Source organism: Curcuma longa, chromosome 7 (genome assembly GCF_044706935.1).
Source record: "Curcuma longa cultivar G26 ecotype Majalengka, Jawa Barat chromosome 7, ITB_CL_G26_1.1, whole genome shotgun sequence".
In the NCBI taxonomy this organism is placed as follows: Eukaryota; Viridiplantae; Streptophyta; class Magnoliopsida; order Zingiberales; family Zingiberaceae; genus Curcuma; species Curcuma longa.
This window is the reverse complement of record NC_133867.1, coordinates 358431-368214: the sequence shown is the minus strand read 5'-3', so window position 1 is coordinate 368214 and position 9784 is coordinate 358431.

The window sequence follows — 9784 nt, the reverse complement described above, 5'->3', positions numbered from 1 at the left end:
AAAATTCAGATTTCAAGAACCCCAGTCTATTGAGACAGGTTTCTCAGTTGACTGGGCGCTTCACCAGTCGACTGCCTAGTCGACTGGGAGCGAACAGAAGGCTTGGGCGAGGCTTCAGTCGGGTTCCAGTCGACTGGTCAGTCGACTGGCCTCGAACAGAAGCTTTTCCAATCGAGTCAATTGTGCAGTCGACTGGCTATATTTCCAATCGACTGGGAACAATGTATTAGTTGACTGATACTAGTGCAACTAGAAATTCTACTCTCTTCTCCACACTCTTAGATTGTAATCATGGTTTGGTCATTGTTACTAGGATGGTTAGACTTTATATTACCCATTTGGGAACATGTGTTTACTCAATTATCACATAGCAAGAAATCTAAAATTAATAGTAGATTTTAGCAAGTATAAGTAACGTATCGCCTTATGGTAAGAAGGGCGGTTATTACAGATGATGTATTTCCTAATGAGGTTCTTGATGGATTGCCACCATTTTGGGGAATAGAGCACCAAATTGATTTCATCTTGGGAGCAACAATTCGTAAGGCCTATAGGAGTAATCTGGTGAAGACAAAGGAGCTTCAAAAACAAGTTGAAGAGTTGATGAGGAAAGAGTACGTTCAAGAAACTTTGAGCCCTTGTGTTGTTCCTGTTTTGCTTGTGCCTAAGAAGGATGGAGCTTGGAGAATGTGCATTGATTGCAAGGCTATCAACAAGATTATGATTAAGTATCGTCATCCTATTCCTAGATTAAATGATATGCTAGATGAACTATATGGTTCTTGCATTTTCTCTAATATTGATTTGAAATCTGGCTATCATCAAATTTGAACTAACAAATAAGAGCCTCACCATGCTTTAGATTGAAAATATACCAAAGATACATGTGTGGCTGTCACCCCCTTTATTTATAACTATAGAGTGACCTAAAAATCCTAAAAGACCAAAAGAAAAGTAAAGCCCTATGTAGACTATTTAGCCATTTTAAGCTTATGACATCATTACAACCCCAATAAAGTTAAAAATTGAGCCTACATATCATTACTAGATAAACATGAGACTAAGTGGCTACTTAAGCCCATCCAAGGCTTGAATTAAGTTGACTAAGTCGCATGATTTACTCTTGGTCTGTAACGCCCCGCAAAAGCCCTTCAATATTTTCCTTAATATTGATAAAGGATAGCTTAAGATATGGAAATGTAAGTGTAAAGTACCAATGAGCTTTATATTATATGGGCTCTTATTGGGTAAATCTTTAGTGGATCACTAGTAGGATTTATCCTAAAGTCTAATGGGCTTCATGGATGCATAACTCATGATGGGCTTTTAGCTTATGTGGGCTTTGCAATAAATAAAAGGAAAAAGAATGGAGGTGCCAAGGATTGAACCTTTAGACCTCATGGAAGTAGCAAGCCTAGGTAAAGCATGAATTAGCCACAAGTTCTAGCAAGTATTTGCTATGAAAATGAAAGGGAAAATTCTATTTAAAGCTAAGGGTTCATGAAGAGGCACTTAGAAAGTAAAGAGGCACTTGGTTACTTTTACTACAAGAGTTAATGGGAATTTAAGAAGGAGGTTATCAACTTGTATTGTAACTCTCCTCTTACCACTCCCTTTATATTTCCCTCTCCTCACCGAAAACCTTTTCTCCACTCTCTCCCTCTCCCATTTTCCTCCCTTGGCCGAGAGCCTTGAAGCTCTCTTTCTCTTCTTGGCCGAGAGGTCTTGAAGACCTTTTAACCATCAACCAAGCTCTCAAAGCAAGGGAACTAAGGCAAGGGCTAGGAGGCTAAGGGAAGACTTGGAGTTAGGGAAGAACCAAAGGATTTGAAGAGCTTCATCCTCTTTTGATTAGGGTAAAAGTTTAAGGATTCAAGAACCGATGTAAGTCTCCCCTCACTTGCAACATAATGGTTCAATTGCTTTTTTATGGATGTTTATGCTTTATTATGTGATGTGTTAAAAGAATCATGAAGGAACTTGTTGATAGGTTTCGGCCAAGGCTGATCTAGGGCTTAAAGAATGTTTTAACCTCAACTAATGATAGAAATTTCTATATAATGATGCCTTATGATGATTCAAGTTTCCATGTGGTTAAAAACCTAGGATTTCATGCTATGAAGTATTCGGCCAAACCTAGACAAAAAGGGTTTTTAAACCTATCTAAAGGGGCTAAAGAATACTTGATGATTTCTTATCATGATCTAGGGTTCCATGTGATTAGATCTAACCAAGGATTTCATGTTTTTAGGGTTTTCGGCCATGGTAAGTTTTTAAGGTTTCAAGCTATGTTTTGACTAAGCTATGTTTGCAAATGATATGAAATGTTTTCTTATGATGATTCAAGGATGCATGAGGTTGAAAACCTAGGGTTTTAAGTTGGAGGATATTCGGCCAAACCAAGGAGTTAAAGTTTTAGGTTATGTTTTAACCTAGCTATGGTTATAAATGATATATCATGATGTTTTATGATGGTTTAGGTATCCATGTGTTTAACAAACCTAGGATTCTATAACCTAAAGGTTTCGACCAAAAGTAAAGAATTAGGGCTTTAGGTTATATTTTAACCTAGCTATTTTACGAATGATATGAAATGATTTCTTACGATGGTGTAGAGTTGCATGTGGTTAAATCTAATTCATGGTTTCATGTTGTAAAGTTTCGGCTAACTTCAAGATTAAGGGTTTTAAGTCAAACCTTCATGTCAATTGTAACTTTGACCTTCACATCTTCAATTAACACATTAAGTGCTTTCTTTATCTTTGCTTAGCCTTAGCTCTTGTAATTGGACCTCCATTGATGCATAATGGATCATCAACAACATTTAGAGTGGGTTGAGTATGATCCATATTAGCTTGGCCTGGTAAGACCACAACTTGTTCCCAGTTGATATTAGGTTTTTGGTACTCCCAAACAATGATGATGATGATTATGTTGATCAATGAACATTTTCATCACTATGTTTAATTTTAAATGCTAAGGATGAAAGATTAATGTTCATGTGCTTTATGCAAAGTTAATGTCTTCATGCTTATATGGTTATGAAATGTTATATTGTATGTGAATTTTGTGAGTAGGAAAGGAGCTTACTAAGCCTTGTACTTATAGATACTTTCTTATGTTGCAGATCCCTCAAATTAAACTTAATGAGGATGTGTGTGGTGGTGACTTGGCAAAGTCAATTATCTTATGTTGAATGTTGTTGCTAAGATGTTTTTAATATCAACTAATTAAACAATAGTGCATAATATATGTTATTTATCACATATGAAATCACTGCATGTTATGTTTTATGTTTTTCCGCGGTGAAGTTTCAATAAGCTTGTAGCGTCCGTCTAGGCCCACGTAAGGGCGGGCGTGGTCAAACCTTCTTCAATTGTAACTTTGACCTTCACATCTTCAATTAACACATTAAGTGCTTTCTTTATCTTCTTAGCCTTAGCTCTTGTAATTGGACCTCCATTGATGCATAATGGATCATCAACAACATTTAGAGTGGGTTGAGTATGATCCATATTAGCTTGTTGAACAACTTGTTCACTTGGTTTGAACAAACTTAACTTAGATAATTTAAGTAGATCATATGAGTATAGAAATATAAATTTTATTATAGAATTCAAACTTCTACAATAAAAAAACCTAATTAGTGTCTTGGGAAACAAGCTTTAAATGTGATGCAAAATAAAAAAGCAGTTGCACCGGATGATATACTGATAGAGGTATGGAAGTGTCTTGGCAAACAATATATTGAATGGCTTACAAAGTCATTCAATATGATATTGAAAACTAAAAAAATACCTAATTTGTGGTGGATAAGTACTCTACTTCCCTTATATAAGAATCAAGAAGATGTATAAAATTGTATAAACTATAGGGGTATTAAACTAATGACTCATACCAGAAAATTTAGAATAAAGTAATAGAAAAAGACTAAAGAAATTTAATTTTTACTTGGAGGGTTGACAATAGAAGTTATACATTTTCTCAGACAACTAATTGAAAAGTATTGGGAACAAAAGCAAGACTTACATATGGTATTCGTTGACCTAGAAAAAATTTATGATAGAGTCCTTAGAAAAATTATATGGAGAATTCTAAAAAATAGAGAAGTTAGTATAGAGTATATTAAACTAATTAAGGATATGTACGAGCATGTAATGATAAGAGTGAAGACTTCAGATAAATTAATTGAAACGTTTCCGATAAATATAGGATTACATTAAGGATCAACTCTAATGTCACGTCCCGAGAGATGGCTATCCGAAAAATTCGGACAGCATCTCCTCTGTAACAATTCAACTTTCCTGAATACATTTTAACATAGGACCCACACGACTACAACCACATACTAGGTATATAAAATATCAAACTATAAGAATAAAGGCCCACACGACCACTCACTTGTTAGTAGTAGCCCTAGAGCCAATTATGTGATGATTGACTAGGGACTTTTGTATCATATTATTAATAAAGGCAAGCTTTCTGGTTATTATACTTACTTTATATTTATGCCTAATAACTAAGTATAATAATGTCATTAGGTAGCTAGTTCTAATCTATATCATATCGATTGTTTGAATCGATAGTGAGATGATATAGAGAACACTAACCTTAATCATTCCTAGTCAAGCATTAATATTCAGCGACGATGTTAATGCGTCGAGACTAACATGTGGGTCAGCTGGATGACTTGATCTCACAGGTTATGGATATGAGATATTAAGTTGACACATATGTATACATTAGAGAATGTATACTGAATGAAAAAGTTTTATGGATCGTTACATGAGTGTCATAAACTTTCTCATGTGACTATTGGTATGAATAGTCCTTAGACTTGAAGTCACTACGGTTTCCTACATAAAGAGTTATGTACTTTGGTATCGTCAAACGTCACCCGTAACAGGGTGAACTATAAAGGCGATCACTAGGTATGTAACGAATTATGCGGAGAGATGTGAGTAATGTAGATAGGATCTATCCCTTCCATATAACAGGAGTGATATCTTATGGTCTCTTGATAGAGTAGGACCACGAAATGTATGATCATGCTCAAATGAGTCAATATGAGATATTGAGCTCATTTGCTTGATTGAGTCTACTTGGGGATCAAGAAACATAAAGATTGATAAGAGGATGACACGGTCTATGCCTCATTGATCAATCTATATATCGAGGATAGAAGGACATGGTCATACATTATCATGGTCATGGAGGTTGTGTCGGATCTCGACATTCTTGTCACTTGAGTAGCAATGATGCATTGCTAGATGCCGCTCATTGCTTATATTTCTAAAATGAGTTTTAGAAACATTGCCAACGTTACAAGAACCTATTGGGTCACACACAAATAACACTCTATTTGGAGATGGGTTCATTTTAGTTTGACTAAAAGAACAATTAAGTTCATTGGATGACCTAGACTTAAGTTAAACTCAAGTTGGTTGAATTTGAGTTAGACTCAAATTAAACCAAGATGAATTTTGATTCATCATGCATGATTAATGTGAATTAATCATGCAATAAATAAGAGGAAGTTGCATGCATAGAAGTTATCATGCATGAGTTGAATTTGAGTTAGACTCAAATTGAATCAAATTAGATTTGATTCATCATGCATGATTAATCATGCAATGAAGAGGAGGAGGTTACATGCATGAGAGTTATCATGCTTGATTAATATAATTAATCATGCATTGATAAGGAATACCAAAAGCCTAAAAACTCTTGGTATTCATGGCATGAGTATAAAAGAGTTTTCTCTTCCAAAACTTTTTGATTGTTCATTTTTCTTCCTCCTTCCCTCACTGTGCATGAAATTTCTCTTTCCCCTCTTGGCCAAAATCCACAAAGGTTGCTAGCACAATCACTTTTCTCCAATAGTGAGTGTTCGAGTGGATATGCATAGAGGCATGGACACTTGAATGTGCTAGAGATCCGACGACCTTTGGACGAGCAGGATAAGCGAAGGGCACACATCAAAGGTGAAATCTATTGATAGAAGTTTTTATAGTTTTTAACTTGTATGAATCTTTTGCTTGGATCGCTCGAGGGATCCTAATTTCTATTGCAATTTTGTTTTATCGCATAGGATTTCCAACATCACTAATCCAACATGTACATCTAATATCAACCTCAATACCAAACCAAAGATGTATAACAATGGCAACCAAACCAATAATAAATTCCACAAGTCCACAATAACATAAATTGCGTAGCGGAATTGTAACAATGATAAGATCCACGTATACGAACATAAATCCAAACCACAGATCGAAACATAATCCAAAAACCACACATCCGAAAACCACACAAAGAAAGTTAATGACTCTTCTGTGAGATGGGGACAGTATGGCAGAACTCTAAGCTTCAAGACAACATCCCTATCTACTACTTGGGGAGAAAAAAAAGGAAACCCCAGGGTTTGGTGGTAAGTATAAAATACTTAGTGGATACTAGATAGAAGTGCACAACATATATATATAAATATAGATATCAAAGGATATACAGTCTCTCCAAAGGATACTTAATAAACAAGGTTAATAATACTACATAACAGATAACAGCTATCATGCATATGCAATCAATGCATGTAATATCACACAATACAACAATCATATGTCAACCAAGTGCTACAATCACACACAAAGATGCAGTAAATAACTACTAATAAATATATGCACATATGTAACACACATCACAAGCAACATGCATGGTCACTGTCACACTCACCACCCCCAAACACCCACGCAATGAACTGGGGTACACAATAGGACAACTACATACACTCCAATAATAGACCACTACACATGAGTGGGGAGTAGGGAAAATATCTTAGGGGAGCCATCTAGCTGCCTGATCATTGTCTGCACTCAACATCCCCAAATACCCACACAATGAACTAGGGCGCACAATAGGAATCATCTACTCCAACAACATACCAACTACACGTGAGGGGGAGGAGCAGTATCCCAGGAGAACTATCTAGTTAGTTCGGATCGCACTCACACAGTGCTATAATGCTCTCACTCCCGTACCACTATCAACAATGGTCTAGTGAGAGCCAACAATAACAACATGTTATGATGCTTAGTTCAACAAGTATTGACTACTCTACCAAGATATACAGTCAACATCAATCAAAATAAATCATCACAGATGAACAACAAATAATGATGATAGCGACTTTGATGATAGTTAGGCCAATCATAATAAATCATCTACCAAGATATTCTAACCATTCGTATAAACCATACCTAGTCTAAAAAGCAATTTTCCATTCATCTCCCTCACGCATTCGAATTTGATGATAGCCAGACTTCAAATCAATTGTAAAGAAAATGAAAGAACCATGTAGTTCATCTAACATATCATCTAATCTAGGAATAGGATGACGTTATTTTGCCATGATCTTGTTGATAGCCCTGCAATCAACGCACATTCTCCAAATTCCATCCTTAGGCACAAGCAAAATAGGAACAACACATGGGCTCAAGCTTTCTCGGACACACCCTTTCCTCATCAATTCTTCAACTTGCTTTCGTAGCTCCTTTATCTCTGCCGAATTACTCCTATAGGCCGGTCTATTAGGAATTGTTGCTTTTGGTATGAAATTAATTTGGTGCTCTATTCCCCTAAGTTAATTTGGTGGCAATCCATGGTGGCAATCCATCAAGAACCTCATAAGAGAATACATTATCAAACTATTGCAAAAGAGATTTAACAACACTAGATAAAGAAGAGTTAAGATTGTTAATGTTGAAATAAACCTCCTTCTACAAAAGTACAATCATCGACTGTTGAGAATAAAAAACTCTCTTAACATCTCTTTCTTTTACATAAAGCTCACTTTTTTACTCTCTTGCTATTGAAGTTTTTTTCCTTTTCATTTTTTTCACTCTTCTCATCCACACTTTTTATTTTTTCACACTTCTTTTATTTTCTATTCTTTCTTTTCTCACACTCTTTTCTTTTTTCAATCTCATTTTTGTTACCCAATTGATTTTCATATACTTGCTTAGGAGCTAATGGTACAAGAGTTACAATTTGTCATGCATCATAAAAGAATACTTATTTTTGAATCAATCATGCATGACCTTCCTATGAAATTGTCATGATCTACCTAAAAGCAAATGACTTGCATTATAGAGAACCTCATCATGATACCTACCAATGGATAATGAAACCAATACTTGCTTAATGATCTTAACTTCCCCGCAATCATTCAACCATTGTAGTTTATCAGGTCTAGGATGTTTACGGGTAGGTAAGCATAATTTCTCAACCAAGAGAGCACTAGCTACATAATGTGAACCCCAAAGACAAATATCTCAAGAACCCACAACAAATTGAAGAGAGAAAGAAGGAGAGTCTAAATCGATAAGAAAGATGAACAAAACCTTGACCCGATACTTAAGAAAGTCGAATCTTGGTATAAAAGAAGAGGGAAGACGCCACAACCTTGGGATGGAGGTTGATAAGTCTTTGAACGCCACAAGGGCATGCCTTGATAAGTTCTAATTCAATAAAGAACCAACAAGTGAGAGCCTCACCATACTTTAGATTGAAAATATGCCAAAAGATACATGTGTGGCCGTCACCCACTTTATTTATAGCTATAGGGTGACCTAAAAATCCTAAAAGGCCAAAAGGAAGACCATTTAGTAAAGGCCTATGTAGACTACTTAGTCATTTTAAGCTTATGACATCATTACAAACCAAATAAAGCTAGAAATTGAACTTAAATTGAGCTTACATATCTCTACTACATAAACATGAGGCTAAGTGACTACTTAAGCCCATCCAAGGCTTGAATTAAGTTAACTAAGCCGTATGACTTGCTCTTGGTCAAACCTTCTTCAATTGTAACTTTGGTCTTCATATCTTCAATTAGCACATTAAGTGCTTCCTTCATCTTCTTAGCCTTAGCTCTTGTAATTGGGCCTCCATTGATGTATAATGGATCAACAACATCAAGAGTAGCTTGTTGGGCAACTTGTTCACTTGGGTTGACTCCATCATTCCCCCTCTCCTCAAAAGGATTTGTCCTCGAATCTTGATCACCTACATCAAAGGGAGAAAGATCAGAAACATTAAAAGTAGCACTCACATTATACTCACCTGGTAAGTCAAGCTTGTAGGCATTATCATTGATTCGAGAAATGACTTGAAATGGTCCATCCCCTCGTGGATGCAACTTAGAAAGACGTTTAGCAGGAAATCATTCCTTTCTCATATGAACCCAAACCCAATCTCCTGGTTCAAAGACCACTTTCTTTCGTCTCTTGTTGGCTTGTGTAGCATATTGTTCGATCCTTTTTTCAATTTGCAACCTCACTTTCTCATGCATTTGCTTTACAAACTCAGCTTTTCTTGTACCATCTAAACTAACATGCTCAGAAATAGGCAAAGGTGACAAATCCAATGGAGTTAAGGGATTGAATGTTGGCGATTTGGATCTCCGTCCTGCGTTCCGGATTCTATCCGCTCTGAAAAGCATAGAACCCCACAGGATAAAAATTTTATCTCGCCTGGATCAATTGACAGAGTCTACAAAAGACTAAGTCAATCGATCCTTCAGGATCGCCGATTCCTAAATTACTTTCTACGGTTTCTATCACTAGTTCTAGTACGAAAATAAACTGCGAAAAATAAATCGTACCCAAACCTTATAGATGACCTCGGAGCCTTCCGCTGTATTCCTTACTTCTTCTTGGACGTTGGGTGGACAACGGAACTCCAGAAATTAAGGAGCTGTAACCTCCGGATGATGCTTTGGATCGTC